Source organism: Gossypium hirsutum, chromosome D06, assembly GCF_007990345.1.
Source record: "Gossypium hirsutum isolate 1008001.06 chromosome D06, Gossypium_hirsutum_v2.1, whole genome shotgun sequence".
Taxonomy (NCBI): domain Eukaryota; kingdom Viridiplantae; phylum Streptophyta; class Magnoliopsida; order Malvales; family Malvaceae; genus Gossypium; species Gossypium hirsutum.
Genome location: NC_053442.1, coordinates 40,209,622 through 40,234,100, shown reverse-complemented (window position 1 = coordinate 40,234,100; position 24,479 = coordinate 40,209,622).

The window sequence follows — 24,479 nt, the reverse complement described above, 5'->3', positions numbered from 1 at the left end:
CACTAAAATTCAGATATTACAAAATATAAAATTTCTTTGCCTACACCATTTCTTTCATGTGAAAATTGACTCGATAAGCTCTAATTCTATATCTCATTCACTCTCTAATTCCATTTCTACTATCCTTGGTGATTTTTCAAAATCACGTGAATGCTGTTGTCCAAAAACTGTTCCATTGCAATTACTCTTTTATAATTTCTTTGTATTAACTATCATTTAGGCATACATAACGCCAAAACATGTTCTTAAATGGCCATTTCAATAGCTAAACATTATTGAGTACTTACATGCTATTCATTAGCCATATCATAAGGACACACACACAAAATGACTAAGTCCCTATACATGCCATAACTTAAAACATTTCGAGTCACAAAATACCGAGATAATCTATTGATAGTGTGAAACGATCTCCAACGTCCTTACGATCCCCGAATTGGGTTAGAGATACTATAAAAAAAAAGAAAAATAAAGGGAGTAAGCTTAAAGCTTTGTAAGTTTACAAGCAAATAAATAACAACATTTATCATAAATAATTATACTTATAAATTATCATCAAGTATCATGATCTTTACTTTCTTCTTTACTTACTCTCTTACTTGTTTACTTACTTGCTTACTTAAATAACTTATGATCATAACTTACTCCTCCCTTGCTGAAATTTATTTCTCAACTGATAACTGAGATATTCTTAACCCTTATAACTCACCTGAATCTATTTATTATGCTTTTACTTGAACTTTCATGTAACATAGTCTATTTACTAGCCCGTTGAACCACTTGGAATACTAAGGATAGTCCGGTCTCCTGTTTGATAATAACATGCCAAAGTCATGTCCAAGACATGGTCTTACATGGGATGTTTCATGTACTGTAAATGCCATATCCTAGATATGGTCTTACATGAGAGTTCTCATATCAGTGCCCATGCCATGTCCCAGACATGGTCTTACGGGGGACCTCTCATCTCGGTGCCAACGTCATGTCCCAGACATGGTCTTACGTGAGACCTCTTATAACCTCAATAATGTCAATGCCATGTCCCAGACATGGTCTTACATGAGATCTCATTCCCCTAAGGTCATGACATTTGTATTCGATATATTCCTAATGTTTCAACGGGACTTTTTAACATTCATTCTTTATCATCTCATACTTGAGTCAACATTAAATAATTTCTTAAAATAAGTACATAATTGCTGGAAAATAAAAACATTAATAATAATTATTGAAATATTGCATTTATTTACCGTAAACTTACCTCGGTACAAAATACGATCAAATCTAGCAACTTAGTCCTCAACATTTTTCTTTCCCCGGTCTAACTCTGGATGTCGTTCCTCTCAATCTATAATAGCAAATTTAGCTTATTTAATACTCACATTCATCAAAACAGTCCTTGACTCAAACTTTGGGAGAATTACAATTTTGCCCCTAAAATTTTGCATATTTACACTTTTGCCCCAAAGCTCAAAAATTAAACTTAATCCCTTATTTTTATGTTTTATGACATGCTGAACATCTTTCCCTTCTATGGCAACATCAAATTCCCACTCTAACATTTACTTATGAACATTAGGTATTTGTACCGATTATGTCGTTTTACTCATTTTCACTTAAAACCGCCTAGAAAAAGTTGTTTAACATAATTTTAAGCTTCATATTCTACCATAAAACATCAAATAAACACATTTCACCTATGGTTATTTTTCCAAATATGAACCCTAACATGAATTAATAGTAGAATAAGCTAAACCAGCTACGAGGACTCTAAAAATGTAAAAAAATTAAAAACGGGGCTTGGAAGCACTTACAATGAGCTTGAGAAAGTGAAGAAACCCTAGCTATGGAGTCCTTTGAAGTTTCGGCCCTTATGGAAGAAGATGAGCACATTTTGCCATCTTTTTCCCTTTTTATTCTTTTTATTACCAAATGACTAAATTGACCTTCATTAAAACTTTAGTTATTTTTATCTATGCGTGCCCATTTTTGTCCATGAAAATCTAATGGTCTAATTACCATTTAAGGACCTTTACTATTTACCCACTTTTGCAATTAAACCCTAATATGCAATTCAGACATGCAATCGCTGAAATTTCTTATCGGTATTCTAACACATGCATCCAACCACTCTGTAAATCATAAAAATTAATCACAATAAACTTTTCTATCTTGGATTCTTGGTTTCACAACCACTGTTCCGTTTAGGCCCTATTTTGGGATGTTACAATGAATGTTTACTTAGTGGATTGGCTTGTAAAGGTGGTAAATGTTATCATGGTTTGGTACCCTTGATGCCTTGATGATTTCTGTCATTTTGCTATCTTATGTTGCATATTTTGGAATGGCTTATGTGGTATGTTTTGGGGTAGCTTGAATATGGTAATGTTATGGCATGTTTTGAAAGGCATTGAACTAGAAAATGGTGATTGAAATGTGGTAACAAATGCATGTTTAGGTAAGTATTGTTGATTACATTTGAGGTGCCTTTAATGGGATATTGGTTGGTTGATTTAGGACTCTTGAATTAGTCATTATATGAATGTTTCGATAGGGTTTTGATTCCTTGATTATGTGCACCAAAGGCCCAAAGGTTTATGCATGATTTGGTATTACAAATGGCTTGATTTTGGGAAAATTTATGTCTACACAGCTTGAGACACAAGCATTTGACTCAGGAATTTGTGACACATGGCCTGGCGGTACGATCGTGCAACACAGCCCTGTGTCTCCTAAAGGTTCCTTTGCATGCAAGTCAGTGAGTTACACGGCCTAGCACATGGCTTGATACACGAGCGTGTAAGACAACCGTGTGACCCTACTTAGAGAGTTACATGGGTGAGGACACGGGCTAGGACACGGCCGTGTGTCCCTAGTTCGAAGGTTAAATAGCCTGAGACACGGGCGTGTGTCTCAGCCGTGTGACCCCTGTATTGCAAAATTTGTAAATTTTTCATAAACTTTCCAAATGATTTCAAATTGGTCTCGAATTGATTCTAAGTTATTTTTAGGGCTTCGAGGGCTTGATTTAGGGACGACATGTATGTGAATGGTTATTTTATATTATATTTATGATAATGTATGAAGTGTATATTTAAATGTTTCGTTTGTACGGTAATGCTCCGTAACCCTAATCTGGCGACAGATATAGGTTAAGGGTATTATATTTAGTGGTATCAGAGCTATGGTTTAGTCAGTTGTCAGACTGAATGTAGCATGTATGGAGTCTAGAAATACATGCCATTATATAACCCGCGATACTGTGATAACTCCTAACTCAAATTGAACTATGTTTTCATATAGATAAGATGTCATCTAACTAAGCTGATTCTAATGAAGTTGATAGTAACGCGTAAGGCTCCATTCACGAGGAAGTGCCTAGTGGTACTAGACTCGTATCTAAGGGTCAGGAAGGAGAGGCTAAAGAAGCCTTCTTCCAAATGATGTCTGAGTGGTTCTCAGAGTTTGTGCGAACAAACCCAATGGCTCAACAACCTCCACCCCACCTGTACCCCTACCGATCCCTATAGTTCCTCAAGGTTTGGAACCAGTATGAGTAAACAAGCCTTCAGTTGATAAAATCCAAAAGTATGGGGCTGAAGAGTTCCGAGGTATAGTTGAAGATGATCCAAAGAGATCTGAGTTCTAGTTAGAAAACATGGTGAGAGTTTTTGATGAATTATCATGTACTCCAGTTGAATGCTTGAAATGTGTTGTTTCTTTATTGAAAGACTCAGCTTATCCATGGTGGAACACCTTGGTTACGATAGTACCGAGATATCGAGTAAACTGGGAATTCTTCGAGACAAAGTTTAGAAAGAAATATATGAGTCAGAGATTACTCGATAAGAAACACAGAGTTTCTTGAATTGAAGCAAGGTCGTATGATAATAGCTGAATACGAGAGGGAATTTGTGTGACTTAGTAAGTATGCCCAGGAACGTGAACCAATAGAGGTTGCTATGTGTACTCGATTTTAAGACGACTTAAATAGAGATATCAAGTTGTTAGCCAGGATTCTTGAGTGAAAAGAATTTGTGGTCTTAGTTGATAGAGTGCACAAGGCCGAGGAACTTAGAAAAGTAAAAAGAAAAGCTGATTCTGAGGCTTGTGACTTGGAAAAAAGGCTTATGGGAAAATCATTCTCTTTCCATCAAAGAAGTCGAAAGAATTTCACAATCGTTCATCAGCTTCGGTGGGTTATTCTGGAAGAGATAGAGGAAAACAACATTCGAGCTCGAAACCTCAAGCTACATCTGTAGCGAGCGTGCGCAGTGTCAGAAACAATAAGCCTGAATGCCAGCAATGTAATAGATGACATTTTGGTGAGTGCAGGCTGAAAGGTCTAATAAAGAAAATGCTTAGACTACTTATCTGAGTAATGCAATTACAACAGAGAGACCATCCTGGAATATTAGAAATGCGGGTAATAGTCGTAGTGGGACGAAAGATTTTATGTGAGATATGAGGCACAGACACCAGCTAGGGCTTACGCAATTCGTGCTCAAAAGGAAGCTTCAGCACCTGATGTTATCACCGATACATTTTCTATCTTTGATACTAATGTTAATGCTTTGATTGACCCGGAGTCAGCACACTCATATGTATGCACAAATTTAGTGTTAGATAAGAAAATACCTTTTGAGTCTACTGAGTTTTTGGTTAAAGTAACGGACCCTTTAGGTTAATATGTATTAGTTGATAAAGCCTGTCAGAACTGTCCTTTGATGATTTGAGGTTGTAACTTTCCTGCTGATTTGATGTTATTACCCTTTGATGAATTTAATGTGATTCTGGGTATGAATTGGTTAACTCTGCATAATGCTGTTGTGAACTATAGACGAAAGTACATTTCTTTAAAAGTGTCAGAACAATGGAAAGCTTCAAATTGAATTAGACAGATTGAATAGTGCATCTAATGTTATTTCAACTATGATGACACACAAATATGTTAGAAAAGGTTATGAAGCGTATCTTACTTATATATTTGATTCCAGGGTCTCAGAATTGAAGTTAGAATCGATTTCGATTGTATGTGAGTTTACAGATGTGTTTCTAGAAGAGTTACCAGGGTTATTACCAACCAGAGAGGTTGAATTTGCTATTGAGTTAATGCCAAGAACATATCTGATATCGATAGCTCCGTATAGAATATTACCCACTGAATTAAAAGAGTTGGAAGCACAGTTGCAAGAGTTGATAGATAAGGGCTTTGCTCGGCCTAGCTTTTCTCCTTACGGTGCTCCTGTGTTATTTGTTAAGAAAAAAGACGGATCAATGCAACTATGTATCGACTACCGATAGCTTAACAAAGTCATGATCAAGAATAAGTATCCATTACCACTTATCGATGATTTTTTTGATCAGTTGAAAGGTGCGACATTATTCTCAAAGATCGATCTTCGTTTTTGTTATTATCAGCTACAGGTTAAAGACTCTGATGTGCCAGAAACTACGTTTAGAACCAGTTACGAACATTATGAGTTTCTTGTGATGCCATTTGGTTTGACTAATACACCTGCCCTGTTTATGGACTTGATGAATAGAATATTTAGACTGTACTTAGAGAGATTTGTTGTTGTGTCCATTGATGACATTCTGATTTATTCACGAGATGAGACAAAGCATGCCCAGCATTTGAGAATTATTTTGTAAACTTTATGCAAAAAATGTTACTAAGTTTAGCAAATGTGGGTTCTGGCTCCGAGAATTCAAAATTTTGAGACATGTGGTATCAGCAGGCTGTATTAGAGTTGATCTGAGTAAAATCTTAGTTGTGGTGGACTGGAAACCTCTAAAAAATGCATCTGAAGTCAGAAGTTTTTTGGGTTTAGCCAGATATTATCGAATATTTGTCATTGATTTTTGATGATTGCTACGCCGTTGACTGAATTGTTACAAAAAGATGTTAAGTTCGAATGGTTTGAGAAATGTTAGCAAATTTTTAATCACTTGTAAGTTTTGTTAATCAAGGCACCTGTGTTAGTTCAACTAGAGTCCGATAAAGAATTTGTGATTTATAGTGATGCTTCATTGAATGGTTTGGGTTATGTTTTGATGTAAAAGGGCAAAGTGATAACATATGCTTCTCGACAGTTGAAACCGCACGAAAAGAAGTACCCGACTCACAATTTAGAGCTTGCGTCTATGTCTTTTTTCTAAATATTTGATGACACTATTTGTATAGCGAAAATGTCATGTCTTCACGGATCACAAAATTCTAAAGTATTTGATGTCACAGAAAGACTTGAACTTGAGACAGCGTATATGGCTTGAATTGTTAAAAGATTATGATTTGATCATCAACTATCATCTGGGAAAAGCTAATGTTGTTGTCGATGCTTTGAGTAGAAAATCATTGTTTGCCTTATGAGCATTGAACACACGATTGACGTTGATTGATGACAGTTCAATTTTAGTTGAATTAAAAGCTAGATCAATGTTTTTGCAAAATATTTACAAAGCTCAGAAATGTGACGATGTTTTGATTGCTAAACGAAAACAGATTGAGACGACATCTTATTTAGATTTTCATGTTGGTTTAGATGATAATTTGTACTTCAAAAATAGAATTTGTGTTCCGAGACATTCTGATCTCATTCAGAGGATTTTACAAAAAGCTCACAGTAGTAGCTTATCAATTCATCGTAGTAGCAATAAAATGTACGGTGATTTGAAATAGATGTATTGGAGGCCAAGTATGAAATGAGAGATTTCAGAGTTATAAAAATGTTTGGTTTGTCAGCAAGTTAAAGCCAAGCATCACGTACCTTCTGGTTTGTTAAAACCTGTCATGATTCTTGAGTGGAAATGGGAACGTGTCAAGATAGATTTCATATCGTGATTGCCTCTATCTCCGAGAAAGAAAGATGTTGTGTGGGTCATTGTAGATTGTTTGACGAAATCTACACATTTCATTCTAGTGCGTACAAATTTTTTCACTTGAGAGATTGACAAAGTTGAATGTTGCTGAGATTGTTAGATTGCACGGTGTGCTAGTTTCTATTATCTCTGACAGATTCACGATTTACATCTCGATTCTGGAGCAAGTTACATGAAGCTCTAGGTACTCGACTGCATTTTAGTTACAGCATTTCATCCACAGAACGATGATCAGTCTGAGTGAGTAATTTAGATACTCAAAGATATGCTTTGATGTTGTGTTTTAGAGTTCGAAGGTAACTAGGAGAGATTTCTGCCATTGGTTGAATTTTCATACAACAATATTTATCAAGTGAGTATTAAAATGACACCGTATGAAGCTTTATATGGTCAAAAATCTCAAACTTTGTTATACTGGACTGAGCTGAACGAGAAAAAGTTATTTGGTGTTGATTTGATTTGAGAAACCAAATAAAAGGTAAAAGTGATACGTGATAGTTTGAAAGCAGCTTCTGATCGACAAAAATTTTATGTAGATTTGAAAAGAAAAGACATTGAATTTCAAGTCGACGACAAAGTATTTTTTAAAGTATCACATTGGAAGAAAGTTCTTCGATTTGGCCAGAAAGGAAAGATTAGTCCACGATTTATCGGGCCATATAAGATCATTGAGAGAATTTGGCTAGTAGCTTATAGGTTGGTTTTACTGTCAGAGTTAGAAAAGATTAATAAGGTGTTTCATGTATCGATGTTACGACAGTATCAATCAGATCCTTCACACGTGATATCCCTAGTAGATTTTGAGATTCAGTTAGATACGATGTACATTGAAGAACTGATCATAATTAGCTCGGGAAGTTAAAGAATTGAGAAATAAAAGTATAGCTTTAGTTAACGTTCTTAGCAATGTCACGCAATAAAAGAGGCTACGTGGGAACTGAAAAAAGCTATAAAAGTGTAATACCCGAACTTATTTTCTGGTAAGATTGTCAGGGACAAAAATTCCTTTAAGGGGAAGAGTTGGAATAGCCCGTTTTTAGTGAAATTAGAGTAGTGGTTTTGAGACCATAAATCTGACGAGTAAATTATTATTTTATTATTAATTTAATGTCTATAGGATGTTGGTGAAGTCGTATTAAAATTTCATTAAGAAAATTTGATGTTTGCATGATTAATTAAGTGAAAAGGACTAAATCGTAAAAAGTGTAAAAATAGAGTTCCATTAGTTAAAAGTGTCAAATGGCTATGAAACTTTAAAGTGAGTGGACTTAAATGGTAATTAGAGCATTCCTATAGTTAGTGGAAGTTCATGGCAAGGTTTTTTTGAAATTATTAAAGTTTTTAAAGGTTAAAATAGTAATTAAGTAAATTAAGGTTAAATTAAAGCAAAGAAAAGATTGTATCATCTTGCTCATTTGATAACTCAACCAAAAATACACCATTGAATCTAGCTAGGGTATTCGGCCAAACCTTCTTGCTTCCATGGTATGTTTTCCAACCTATTTTTGAAGTCATTTTAGCTTAATTTAGCTAGCCCAGGGATTAATTTGCAAAACTATTAAAGATTGAAGGTTATGTTAGGAATGTTCTTGCATGATGCTTGATGTTAAATGGTAGATTGTGGATCCTTGTTGATAAATAAACAAGTTTTGTAATGTGATTTTTGATGAAATTTACATATAGGGATTAAATTGTAAATGTAACACTCCTAACCCGTATCCATTGCTGAATTAAGGTTAAGAGGTGTAACACACCTTACCCGTATTCGATGCCAGAATAGGGTACGAAGTATTACCAGAACATATACATTTTTAACCGTAGTAAACCAAGTTGTAAAATTTCATCTAAATTAAAACATTCAAGTTGTTATTCTCGAGTCGTTAATTAGGGTTTTCTTGGCTAAATATACTCACAATCTTTCACTTCCTCGTCGTATGAATTTATAAATTTTCACTTACTTGTTGAATTCGTCCTGGGTACCTGAATTTATCCGTATCATTACATATTCTCATATCGTCAAATGTTCCTTTTTAACTAATGTAATATATCAATTACTCACTATCTAGTAAGCTAATTGTCACATATATATACATTATCCGTTCATCTCCCACAAAGCTAACAAAATTAGCCACAAAGATAGTAAAAATTTTCTCTATTCGATATAAACCAAAACCTGTTATTTCTTTTCCAACAAACCTTACTAAATATACACTTTATACTAACCCAAGTGTTTAACCATTCACCCATGACATAAATATATTTTATCCATTATTGCCGAATATAGATATGATTCACAAATCATAATTCACCTCACATAGTAACCGAATTAATTTTTATCATTTGTCAAATAGATTACAAAATAAGTTATATAACAAAATATAGATACATTTTAAACCACACAAATAAACAAATTTTCATGGCATTACATGATCATCACATACCAAAGACAAATGTTCTTGACATTTCTATCACATAACCCGAATTAATCAATGCAAACTCAATGATATAATCATCCATATATCATTATTTTCACACATATAAATATCATGACTAAATTTCTTAAACATTTGATCAATTGCTTTTCAATACCGGAATAGTCCTTCAGTATCAATACATATTTACCATTCAATTTAACATTTACCGATTATAATCAGGCATATGACCATTTATACACAATTCATTCATACATTTTATTATCCTCCTCCTTTCCATTCCACATCCTTTATGTATAAAACATACTTAATTAACATTATACATAATTTCACTATTCACTTATATTTAAATTCAAAGCTGTCTATTTGAGTCAGAGTCACTAAATCATTTTTATCCGAAGCTAAAGAGCTCCAAATTAAGTTATGTTAATTTTACCCAAAACTAGACTCAAATTTGTTCTTACCATAAAATTTTCAGAATTTTTGACTTGGCCAATTAGTACATTTTATTCTTTAAAGATTCCCCTGTTTCACTACTCAACATCTCTTACCTCTCTTCACTAAAAATGAATTATCTCATTGTACATATATTGGATGATATCTTCGTTTGTTTCCTTTGAAAATAGACTCATTAACTCTAAGAATATAAATTATAACTCATAATTATTTTTGTAAAATTTTTAATTATTTTCCAAATTCAGAACAGGGGATTCCGAAATCAATCCGTCCTTGCACCACTAAAATTCAAATATCTCAAAATGTATAACTCTTTTGCTTGCTCTGTTTCTTTTATGTAAAAATAGACTCATTAAGATTTAATTCCATATATCACTCAACATCTAAATAAATTCCTATAATTTTTTGTGATTTTTTAAACTAACACCATTGTCACTGTCCAAATCTGTTCTGTTTCAAATTCACTCATTCACATAACACTATAACAATTTATTTTGTAAGCACGGTACAAAACTTCATCAATCCAGTGACTCTTTTGCACCTCATCGCATTTCAATCACATATTCTTATCGGTTTGCAATTTCTCATATCCCGTTAAATATGTTGTATAACAGCAAACATTCGGTGGTTTGCAGATGGTACCACTCATTTAACTATTATCATTCAATACACGTAGTAGCCTTCACATACTACTACACACGTGATCAATCTTTCTGGTTCACGTAGTAGCCTGCACATAGTACTATACACGTGGCCATTAATATCTGATACACGTAGTACCTTGCACATAATACTACACACGTGATCGAAGCTATCCGGTACGCATAGTAGCCTGCACATAGTACTACACATGCGACCTTTCATTCCGGTACACGTAGTAGCCTACACATAGTACTACACACGTGACCATCACTTTCACTTTCACATAGTGACCTACACACAGTCTATGTCACACATGCGATCATTTCTGTCACTTCATTCGTACTCATTTTTATTCCGAATATTCAATCGAGAAATTTCTCACATTTTCGAATTTTTTCTTTATCACTAATCAAAGTCAATTCCTGGTCTTTCTTGACTTATAATAACACATTTAACTTATTTTACACTCACATTATTCAATCCAGTCCAAAAATCACATTTTGGTAAAATTACATTTTGCCCCTAAAGTTTCACAAAATTATGATTTTGCCCCTAGGCTCGGAAATTAAATTTTATTCCTTTTTCTTATGTTTTATGACATGATGAACAATTTTTCCTTTTATTGCAACATCAAATTCTTACTCTAAAGTGCACTTATGAACAATAATAATTTTTAACAATTATACCGTTTCACTCGTTTTCGCTGAAAATCGTTTAGCAAAAATTGTTTAACATAATTCTAAGCTTCATATTCTATCATGAAACATCAAAATTCACACTTTTCATCTATGAGTAATATTTCAAACATAATTTCTAGATCGAATCAAAGATAGAAATAGCTTAAGCAAGTTACCGGGATTCAAAAAAAATAAAGAACAAGAAAAACGGGGATAGAATGGACTTACCATGAAGCTTGGAAGAATGAACAAACCCTAGCCAAGGAGTCCACATGCTATTCGGCCAGCACTCATGGAGAAGATGATGATTTTGGCCTTATTTTGTCTTTTTAATTTGTTTTAATTACCAAATTACCAAAATGCCCTTAACTTAAAAATATCCTATTTCACCTATTTCATGTCCATTTTTGTCCATAACATAACAAAAGGTCTAATTCCATTTAAGGAACTCAAATTTAAAATTTCATAGCAATTTGACACCTCTAGCTTCTAGAACTCAATTTTTGCACTTTTTACAATTTAGCCCTTCTGACTAAATTGAGTGCTCAAATGTCGAAATTTTCGATCGAAATTTTCACAAAATATTTCCGTGAAATTGTAGACCATAAAAATATAATAACAAATAATTTTTACCTCATCAGATTTGTGGTCCCGAAACTACCGTTCCAACTAGGCTTGAAATCGGGCTGTTACAAGAAGCATTACTAATCAAAACACAACTCAGAACAGACATTTATTAAAGTTCAATAATTATAATAGTTACATATGATAAGCTAGGTCTAATATTAAACATGCAAAATTTTAAGCTTCTCTTTTGACCATTTATAACAAAACAAAGACATTACAAACTAGCAAATCCATAAGGAAATAAACCATTTTCGTATGGCTATTAAATTCATATAAAATATAACAAATTACGACCTTCAAAACATTTATCTAGTTTGTACATGCCATAGTTAGAATTTAAACATTCTAATATCGAGACAGTAGATAGAGTAATGATCTTACTGACGATCCCCGAGCTTGAAGCTTGATCTTTAAGTCTATAAAACGGAAAGACATAAACAAACAAAGTAAGCTTTTATAGCTTAGCCAGTCTATAACATAACTAAACATATATACATAATATAACTTTTAAATTTAATTCACGGAGATTGCAATTAACACATATAACTAATATTCATACATTTGCTGTACTCAGACCATTTTATTTATAGTCAAATATGTGTACCTGTCAAATGCGTTCAACTGAATATATGTATATTTATACCAAACAACATTACAATTGAATGTATATAACCGAGCATATATATATATGTGTTAAATACATATCATATCCAATTGTGTATGTATACTCATAATAAACTGATAACGAAATACAAATCTAATACATATGACCGAATGCATTCATCTCCATCAAATACTTATAAACAAAATTATATACATCTCAATTTCATATGTAGATACTTATCAAATACATATACCGCATATTTATATGTATACATATCAACTACATAAACCGAAAACATATATGTATATTTTACAAATGCATAGATCGAATATATACATATTCATTAAACACACTTAACCGAATGTATATATGCTCATCAATTAAAGATAACCAAAATCATATAACTGTACACTTAATCACATACTTTAAACATATTCACCGACACTTAGCCTGCTAGACATATAGTCTGAAATGTTTCACTGGCATTAAGCCTGCTACACGTAAAGTCAGATATTGTTTCACTGGAAATAAGCTTGCTAGGCGCTAAGCCTGAAACCTCAATTTCACATACACAAAATAATTCCTCGAAAAATTCTTAATAGCAAACACATGTTCATTGTAGTACATATTCAATCATAAAAGAACTTACAAATCATACTTTCAATTCAATTCAAGTATTTATAAATTTATAAACATATATATAACCAAACCTCACATATAAAAATATAAGATTTTATATCTTTAATTCAATCCAAGAACCTATATACGAATATACATATAGATATACTCGAACTCCCACGTACGTATCTAACATTTTATACCTTTAGCTAAAATCATAAACTCATACATGTATATACATTTATATTTGAATCTATATGTATATATATACAGATTCTTGTCTTTATCTAAGTTCATAATTTATTCATGTATATATATAATTACTTAACTAAATTCAATACAAGAAATTTACATGTATATATACACACTTATTCGAAAATAACACATATATATATTTAATTTCATACCTAAGTTCAATATAAAAACATATACATGTATATTCATACATATTCAAAACTCCACATGCATACTTAACATTCATACCTTAAAATATATTCAAGATTTATTCAAGTATTTTCATATACATTCCAGCCCACATATACATACTTATTCGAAATTACCTATACAATTACAATATACATACCTTTAATTAAACCAAGAATTTATAAATGTATATACATATATGTATTCGAACCTTGTGTATACATATATAACCCTCACACAATCAACTAAATTTAAGAACATATACATATAGATACCTATATAAATAGTTGAACATTATATATATCTATATACCATTCATACTTTAACTTAATTCAAAGATTTATATAAGTACATACCTATATATTCGAACATTGTATATACATATATACCATTTATACTTCAATTTATTCAATCAAATTACTTTTATTTATAGCTAAAAAAAATACAATAGACATACATACATACATAAATAACATTAAATAGCTAATAGACTTACCTCAGACGGTGAAAAATCGAAACCGGACAATTAGTCGACGACTTTAGCTTTTCCCCGATCGAATTCCGATTCCTTTGGTTCTTGATCTAAATATATTCAAAATGAGCTAGTTTAAATATTATTACATTCAATTTAGTCCAAAAACACATAAATGGGAAAATTATCATTTTTCCCCTAACATTTACACTTTTTTCAATTTAGTCCCTATTGCATAAAACACAAAATACACAAAATTTTCCCACACCATATAAGGGTCGAATATTCCTAGTACTCCTACAAGTCCACACATTTCATTTATTTCACATTTTAGTCCCCCAAAAATTTAATTTCATAATTTAGTCTTAATTACTCAATTTCACCAAAAATTCAAAGACAAAACATGTTAATTTTTCACATATCTTTCATATTTCATCATTAACTAACAAAAAGCTCAAGCATTTTTTAATGGCATAACACAAAATCGACACCAAATTCTAAAATTAAAGCATAGGTCTTGTAGTACACAAAGCAACGATCTCAAAAACGTAAAAATTTTCAAAAACCGAACAAAAAGGAACCTCTAATTTTGGATGAACATAGCCGAACCTTTCAAAGCTTCCACAGCTTTTTCTTCTTCTACTTTCGGCTAAAGAAGATGAAGGCTAATGTAATTTTTTTATGTTTTAATTAACATATATATTAATATTTAGCCATATACTTAATTAACCTTGGTTTCTAAATATATAATATATAAACATTAAGGTTAATTTAGTCCATAACCATCCACTATCTATATAGTGGGTTAATTGCACTTTTAAGCCTCCTAATTAAAAAGACAACAACAAATAGATGTTTTTAAATTAAACCCTAAATTTTTATTTCACGCGATTAAGCCTTTTTTTTATTAAATTGGGCACTCAAACGATCAAATTTTCATACGGAATTTTCACACATAGTAATTCACATACTAAAAATACCATAAATAATTTTAAAATATTTTTTTGACTTGAATTTATGGTCCCAAAACCACTTTGTCCTATTAGGGTCAAAATCGGGCTGTTACAACTCTCCCCCTTAGAGATTTTCATCCCCGAAAATCTTACCGGTGAATAGGTTTGGATAACGTTCTTTCATTGCATCCTTTGGTTCCCAAGTTGCTTCTTCAACTCTATGTTTATGACTCAGTACTTTAACTAACGGAATTCTCTTGTTTCGTAACTCTTTAACTTCACGAGCCAAAATACTAATCGGTTCTTTTTCGTATGACATATTAGATTTAATCTCAGCCTCTGTCAGATTAATCACAATTGAAGGATCAGATCGGTATCTACGAAGCATCGAAACATGGAATACATTGTGAATCTTTTCTAGCTTAGGTGGCAACAACAATCTATAAGCAACCGACCCGATACGCTCAATAATCTCATAAGGTCTAATGAATCTCGGGCTCAATTTACCTTTATGACCGAATCTGAGTATTTTCTTCCACGACGAGACTTTCAAAAACACTTTGTCCCCAATTTGAAACTCTATATCTTTTCTTTTCAAATCTGCATATGATTTCTGATGATCCGATGCTGCCTTCAAACTATCCCGAATCACTTTCACTTTCTGCTCAGTTTCTTTAATCAAATCAACCCCGTGTATCTTATTCTCGCTAAGTTCGGTCCAATACAATGGTGTATGACATTTACGACCGTATAAAGCCTCGTAGGGTGCCATTTTGATGCTAGAGTGAAAACTATTATTATATGCAAATTCAATCAAAGACAAATATCGTTCCTATGTACCTTCAAACTCGAGAACGCAACATCTCAACATATCCTCGAGTATCCAAATAATTCATTCGGATTGACCATCTATTTGGGGATGAAAAGCTGTGCTAAAGTGTAATTTCGTTCCCAAAGCATCTTGCAGTTTCTTCCAAAATCGCGATGTAAATCTCGGGTCTCTGTCCGGAACTATAGAAATAAGTACACCATGCAATCTCACAATCTGTGAAACATATATCTCAGATAGCTTATCAAGTGAATAATCTGTGCGAACCGGAAGAAAATGTGCCGATTTAGTAAATCTATCCACAACAACCCAAATAGCATCTTTCTTGCTCGGTGCCAATGGTAAACCAGATACAAAATCCATCGTGACTTTTTCGTATTTCCATTCAGGTATCATGATCGGTTGAAGCAACCCAGAAGGTACCTGATGTTCGACTTTTACTTGCTAACAAATTAAACTCTTTGAAACAAAGTCAGAAATGTCTTGTTTCATACCGCGCCACCAATAGTGCTATTTTAGATCATTATACATTTTTGTGCTACCCAGGTGAATAGAATATCGACTACTGTGAGCTTCATTCAAGATCATTTGAATTAACTCTGAATTTTTTAGAACACATAATCTGTTTTTGTACCTCCAGCAATCGTTAGCATCAACTAGAAACTCTGAATCAACGTTTAAGTCACCCTGAGCCTGTTTTGCAATTAATTCCTCATCGGCTTTCTGAGCTTTACAAATCTGTTGAACAAATAGCGGTTTTGCTTTCAACTCAGATATTATCGTACCATCATCAAACATAGCTAAATGAGTGTTCAATGCATGCAAAGAAAACAGTGATTTTTGACTTAAAGCATCAGCAACAACATTAGCTTTTCCTGTATGATAATCAATCATGAGGTCGTAATCCTTAAGCAACTCTAACCATCGACACTGTCTCAGATTCAGGTCTTTCTGTGTCATCAAATATTTCAAACTCTTATGATCGGAGTAAATATGACATTTCTCGCCGAACAGATAATGGTGCCATATCTTCAAAGCAAATACAATAGCTGCCAACTCTAAATCAAGTGTCAGATAATTCTTTTCGTCGGTTTCAGCTGTCTCGAAACATAAGCTATGACCTGACCTTCCTGCATTAATACACAACCCAGACCATTCAAAGATGCATCATTGTAAATAACAAATTCTTTTCCTGATTCTAGCTGAATTAATACTAGAGCTTCAGTCAATAAGGCTTTCAACTGGTCGAAGCTTTTCTGACATTTTTCGGACCACTCAAATTTAACATCTTTCTGCAACAACTTCGTTATCGAAGTCGCAATCATAGAAAAACCCTTCACAAATCGTCTACAGTAACCAGCTAATCCCATAAAACTTCAAACATCAGAGACATTTCTCGAAGGCTTCCAATCAAGTATAGCTGAAACTTTACTCAGATCAACCCTAATACCAGATGCTGATACAACATGACCCAGGAAACTAACTTCACGTAACCAGAACTCACATTTACTGAACTTTGCATACAACTGTTTATCTCGAAAGTTTGTAACACAAGTCTCAAATGTTCGGCATGCTCAGTCTCATCACGGGAGTAAATCAAAATGTCATCTATGAATACTACCACAAACCGATCCAAATACTGTCTGAAGATCTGATTCATCAAATCCATGAAAACTGTAGGTGCATTAGTAAGTCCAAAAGGCATGACTAGAAACTCATAATGTCCATATCTCGTTCTGAAAGCAGTCTTTGGCACATCAAAGTCTTTAACTCGTAACTAATAATAGCTTGACCTCAGATGTATCTTTGAAAACACAGTAGCCCCTTTCAACTGATCGAACAAATCATCAATCTGTGGCAATGGATACTTATTATTTATGGTTACCTTATTTAGTTGTCTGTAATCAATACACATTCTCATTATCCCATATTTCTTTTTCACTAACAAAACTAGTGCGCCCCAAGGGGAAAAACTCGGTCCGCGAAACCCTTATCTGTCAACTCTTGCAACTAAGCCTTCAATTCCTTTAATTCTGTAGGTGTCATTCTATACAGAGCTATGGATATTAGAATCGTCCTTGGTATCAACTCAATCCCAAACTCTACCTCTCTAATCAGCAGCAACCCTGACAACTTTTCAGGAAACACATCTGGATATTCACACACAACTAGTACTGGTTCAATCTTTTTGTTAGTCACTTTACTATCAATCACATATGCAAAGTAAGCTTGGCAGCCCTTTCTCACATACTTCTGAGCTAACATCGAAGATATCACAACTGGTAAACCATTCAAATCATTTGATTCAACCCGAATAATCTTATCATTCTGACATCTCAAATCAATAGTCTTCCTTTTATAATTTATCACAGCATCATGTAAAGTCAACCAGTCCATACCCAGAATAATATCAAACTCATCGAATGGAAACAACATCAAATCAGCCGAAAAACATGAATCTTGAATCATCAACGGACAATTCTTACACACTTTGTCAACTAAAACACACCATCCTAGGGCGTTTGATACTCTAATGACAAACTCAGTAGACTCAACAGGTAGATACTCTAATGACAAACACACCATCCTAGGGGGTTTGATAATCTAAATTCTCACACACATATGAATGAGTCGAACGAGGATCAATCAATGCAATAACATTAGTATCATGAAAGTGAAAGTACCAGTAATAACATCAAGGGAAGAAGCCTCCTCTCGAGCACGGATGGCGTATGCTCTGGCAGGTGCACGAGCCTCAGATCAAACTGTTGTGTCCTTTGTCCCTCTCTGACTACCACTTACATTACCTATATGCCTGGGTGGTCTACCTCGTACTGACACATTACTCGGTCTCGTACTCTGTACTGTGTTTTGCTCGGCCACCATTGGACACTCTAGAATAAAATGATCCTTTGATCCACACTCAAAGCAAGACTGATCATGCAATCTACAGTCTCCTGGATGCCATTTATCACAATGCTTGCACTCTAATCTACTTTGTCGAACATTACCAACACTAGCAACTAAAGTAGCTCGTGAACTCACAGGAGGTCGATCTTGATCCCGTCTAGAAAACCCTGCAGTAGCTTTAGATCAACTATGATCTTTTCTGAATTTCTTTGAACTTGACTGAAATGATTTACTGAATGTTCTTTTATGAGAATCTTTAGCTTCAAAGTCAGCCTTTCTCTTCTCTTTTTCGAGTTCTTCAGCTTTGCAAGCTCGTTCAACAAGTACCACAAACTCTTTTATCTCAAGTATGCCAACTAACAGTTTAATGTCTTCATTCAGCCCATCTTCAAATCTCTTACACATAACAGCTTCAGTCGACACACACCCTCGGGCATATCTACTAAGTCATACAAATTCCCGCTCATATTCAGTAACAGTCATACGACCCTGTTTAAGTTCAAGAAATTCTTTACGTTTTTGATCAATGAACCTCTAACTGATATATTTCTTACGAAACTCTATCTAAAAGAAGTCCCAGGTGGCACGCTCTTTTGGTACGACAGACACTAGAGTATTCCACCAATGGTAGGGAGTCACGTAACAAGGATATAGCATATTTCAAACATTCTTCGGGTGTACATGATAGTTATTCAAATGCACGGATAGTGTTATCAAGCCAAAATTTAGCCCGCTCAACATCACCATTAACTGTGGCCCTGAACTCTTCAGCCCCGTATTTTCTAATTTTATCAACAGAGGGCCTACTTAACCTCATCGGATCAATCATCGGAGGTTCACAGGTATCAGAGAAGGATTATTCTGAGGTGGGGGTTGTTGCACAACCAGAATGGTTTGAATATATGTCAGTCTTCTTTTTGAAGACCGACTTGCAGCCTATGGGTTTAACCCCTTCGAGTGGGTCAACCAAAGTCCATACTTGGTTTTCATACATGGAATCCATCTCAGATCTCATGGCTTCAAGCCATTTCTCAGAGTCTGGGGTCGTCACCGCTTCTTGATAAGTCCTAGGCTCATCTTGATCTATAAGTAGAACGTCACCATGCGTTGTAATGAGAAATCCATATCTCCCAGGTGCTTGGCGTTCTCTTAAAGATCTACGCGGTGGTTGTGTTTCTACAGCAATTACTTGTTCCTCAATCCCTTGTGGAACTTGCTGTTGTTCTATCTCAGTTCAGTGGTATTTTTTGATTCTCAAAGTTTATCAAGTTCAATCTTTTTCCCACTTCCTTTTCTAGAAACAAATTCTCTCTCTAGGAAGACACCAGTCTGAGAAATAAGTATTTTCTTTTCAGTGGGATTAAAAAAATAATATCCTTTGGTTTCTTTTGGATACCCCACAAAAACACATTTTTCAAAATTGGGTTCAAGCTTAGTAGACATCTGACGTTTAACATAAGCTTCGCAACCCCAAATTTTCATAAAAGACATACTGGGACGTTTCATAGTCCACATCTCATATGGCGTCTTTTGAACCGATTTAGATGGAACACGATTTAGATTGAAAGCAGTTGTCTCAAGTGCATGTCTCCAAAAGGAAGTTGGCAGATCAGCATGACTCATCATGGATCAAACCATGTCTAACAAAGTTTGATTTCTTCTCTTAGAAACTCCATTCCATTGAGGAGTACCAAGAGGAGTAAGTTGTGAGACAATCCCATATTGCTTCAAAAGATCATCAAACTCTAAGCTCATATACTCCCCACCTCGATCAGATCAAAGTGTCTTGATAGTTTTTCCTAGTTGATTTTGTACTTCATTTTTGAATTCTTTGAATTTTTCAAGGGATTCAGACTTTGGCGCATGAGATAGACATACCCATATCTACTGAAATTATAAGTGAAAGTAACGAAGTAGTGAAATCCTCCTCTATCTTGTGTATTTATTGGCCCACATACATGAGAATGTATTAGGCCCAATAAATCTTTAGCTCGTTCACTTTTACCAGTAAAAGGAGATTTAGTCATTTTTCCCAATAAGCAAGATTCACATACTTCAAATTGTTCAAAAACAAATGAATCCAAGAGACCATCCTTATGGAGCTTGGATATGAGTTCCTCACTTATGTGGCCCAAATGACAATGCCATAGATAAGTTTGATTTGAGTCATTTATTTTTGATCTTTTAGTATTTATGTTGTAAATGAGATTCATTTGATCTAAAGTATAGAGGCCACTAATCAATTGTGCCGAACCATAGAAAACATTATTGAGATAAAAGGAACAACAATTATTCTTAATAATTATCTCAAAACCAATTTTGTCAAAACAAGAAATTGAAATAATGTTTTTAGTCAAATTGGGCACATAATAACAATCCTATAAACATAAACCAAGTCCACTAGGCAAAGATAAATTATATGTTCCCGCAGCTAATGCATCAACTTTTGCTCCATTTCCAACTCGTAGGTCCACATCTCCTCTAGCCAAAGTCCTACTTCTTTGCAGACCCTGTACAAAAGTACAAATGTGAGAACCACAACCAATATCTAATACCCATGAAGTAGTAGTTGATAAATTAATATCAATAACATAAATAATTATAAACAAAGGTATATACATCTTAATTTCATATGTAGATACTTATCAAATACATATACCGCATATTTATACGTATACATATCAACTGCATAAACCGAAAGCATATATGTGTATTTTACAATTGCATAGATCGAATATATACATATTCATTAAACACACTTAACCGAATGTATATATGCTCATCAATTAAAGATAACCAAAATCATATAAATGTACACTTAATCACATACTTTAAACAGATTCACCGGCACTTAGCATGCTAGGCTTAAAACCTGATTCAGTACACCAACACTTAGCCTGCTAGCCATATAGTCTGAATGTTTCACCGGCATTAAGCCTGTTAGACGTAAATTCTGATATTGTTTCATCGGCATTAAGCCTACTAGACGTAAAGTTTGAAATTATTTCACCGGCATTAAGCCTACTAGACGTAAAGTCAGATATTGTTTCACTGGCAATAAGTCTGCTAGGCGCTAAGTGTAATACCCCGAAAATTACTACAGTAAGAAAGTAAGATAATATCCTTGATATAGTAAGATAATAAAGTGATAAAAAGGGTAATCTTGAGTTATGTCAACATTGAGAAGTATATTATGACATATTAATTCAAGAAAGGATTAAATTGTAAAAGTGAGAAAATTTTTGTTGCCCAAGAGTAAATAATCAAAATTTGAGGGGTTAAAGTGTAAATATGAAAAATTTGAAGGACCAATAGTGTAAATATTTAAGGGTGGAATAATCTAGAAACTAAGGAAAATGGATGAATTAGGACCAAATTGAAAAGGTGATTAATTTTGTGGGACTAAATTGTAATTTTACCAAATTAAGTGATGACTCAAGGATGGAATTTTAAAAGATTATAATGGGCAAAATGGTCAAATAGAGAGAGAGAATTCTAGAAGGTAATGATGATGTTTGTGATATTTTTAATTAATTAATTAGATAAATGTTATTTAATTAATATTTTATTAAGATTTTTAGTATTATTTTATTATTAAATGATTAATATAAAAGGGAGAAAAGATGATGAAAAATCATCATCCTTCCATGCAACCAACGTTAGAAGAGAAGAGAAGAAAGAAAGTTTTGCTGTCTTTACAATTTGGTCCTTTCACCAAAAATTTACTAATTTCACCTAGAAATCAAAAGAATTTCCATAGCTTCCAAGAGAGAAAAATAATAAGGCGAGACAATGGAGAGCTAGAATGTCAAGTTAGATTCAAGACATAGAAGCTGGAGCAGAGAGAAAATCAAGTTAAAGATTGAAATCAATAGCATAAGGTAAGAACATCAAGATTTCAATATCTTTTTAAGTTTGTTATTATTGAAAAAGTATGGAAATGATGTTATAATAGAGTTTTCTTAAATAAATTCTTATGTTCTTGATATATTAGTGAAGGGAAATAAGTGAAAATGATGGGAAATATTATAGAGAAAGGGAATAAGGGAGTTATAAATTTAGTAATCAACATCTTGCACTAAAACAGTTTTGGACAGCAGTAGTAGGTTAACTTTGAAAAATCACCATAAATTGTGGAAATCGAATTAGAGGATGAAAAACAATATGAAATTAAATCTTATTAAGTCTAGTTTCTCATAGAAGAAATGGTGTAAGTAATGGAATTGTAAATCATGAGATATAATAAATTTTGTGAGACAAGGTTAGAATGAATTTGGGTTCCCCTATTCTGAATTTAGAAAATCATCATTAATAGAATAAAAATATTTAGAGGCTTAAATTTAAATTTTTAAAATCTTGAATGAGTCTATTTTCAATAGAAACAAACAGAAATGTCATCCAAATTCTGTACAAAGAGATAATTAATTTTTAGTGAAGAGGGGTCAGAACTCTCAAACAGTGAAATAGGGGAAAATTCAAAGAATAAAATGTACTTATTGGCTATAGAAAAAATTCTAATAATTTTATGGTAAGAAGATATGTGAGTCTAGTTTCATAAGAATTTAGAAGATCTTAATTCGGAGTTCCGTAGCTCAAGATATAAATAATTTAGTGACTATGACTCAAGTGGATAGCTTTGAATTAATATATAAATAACTGATGGAATTATAGATAATGTTACATGTAAGCATATTATAAATTAAGGATGTGGAATGGAGAGGAGGAGGAAAATAAATGATTATTCAACTAGCATGAGTTTTCATTAAAAATGACCAATTTGCATGTTTTAAGTTCAATGACTAAATTGAATAAAAGTAATATTTTAAGGGTAAATTGGTAAAAATGTCAAAAAGCGACCAAATTGCATGAAATGAATTGTTTTATTATTTAAATTAATAAATTGAATGAAATATTAATTTAGATCATGATTGGGTGGAAATTCGAGGAAAATAGAAAATTACCAAAATGTCCCTAAATTTTTGGTATTTCTGCAATTTAGTCTGGTAAGTTCGTGTAACTTGAATTATATTCTTAAATGCTTGAAATGTACGTTATTGATATGAATACGATTTGAATGTTCATCGTATGAAAATTGATGAAACATTGATATATTTGATAAAAAAGGGAATAATGCATTGAATGGATGTATGAATGTTTATCACACTATCCATTACTTCTATCGGTAATTTTGGATGTTTTGATTCTGGTTATAATGACATGTATGAGTTAAAACGTTAGCTCATTAATGTTTTGATTTTGATTGATTTTAAATATGAATGCTTGATGAAATGAAATGTCTATAAATTAATTTGTAAACTCTGGTAATGCTCTATAACCCTATACTGGAGATGGATACGGGTTAGGGTGTTACACTAAGCCTTAAATCTCAATTTCACATACACAAAATAATTCCTCGAAAAATTCTTAATAGCAAACACATGTTCGTTGTAGTACATGTTCAATCATAAAAGAGTTTACAAATCATACTTTCAATTCAATTCAAGTATTTATAAATTTATAAACATATATATAACCAAACCTCACATATAAAAAAAAAGATTTTATATCTTTAATTCAATCCAAGAACCTATATACGAATATACATATAGATATACTCGAACTCCCATGTACGCATTTAACATTTATACCTTTAGCTAAAACCATAAACTCATACATGTATATACATTTATATTCGAATCTATATGTATATATATATACATTCTTGTCTTTATCTAAGTTCATAATTTATTCATGTATATATATAATTACTTAACTAAATTCAATACAAGAAATTTACATGTATATATACACGCTTATTCGAAAATAACATATATATATTTAATTTCATACCTAAGTTCAATATAAAAACATATACATGAATATTCATACATATTCAAAACTCCACATGCATACTTAACATTCATACCTAAAATATATTCAAGATTTATTCAAGT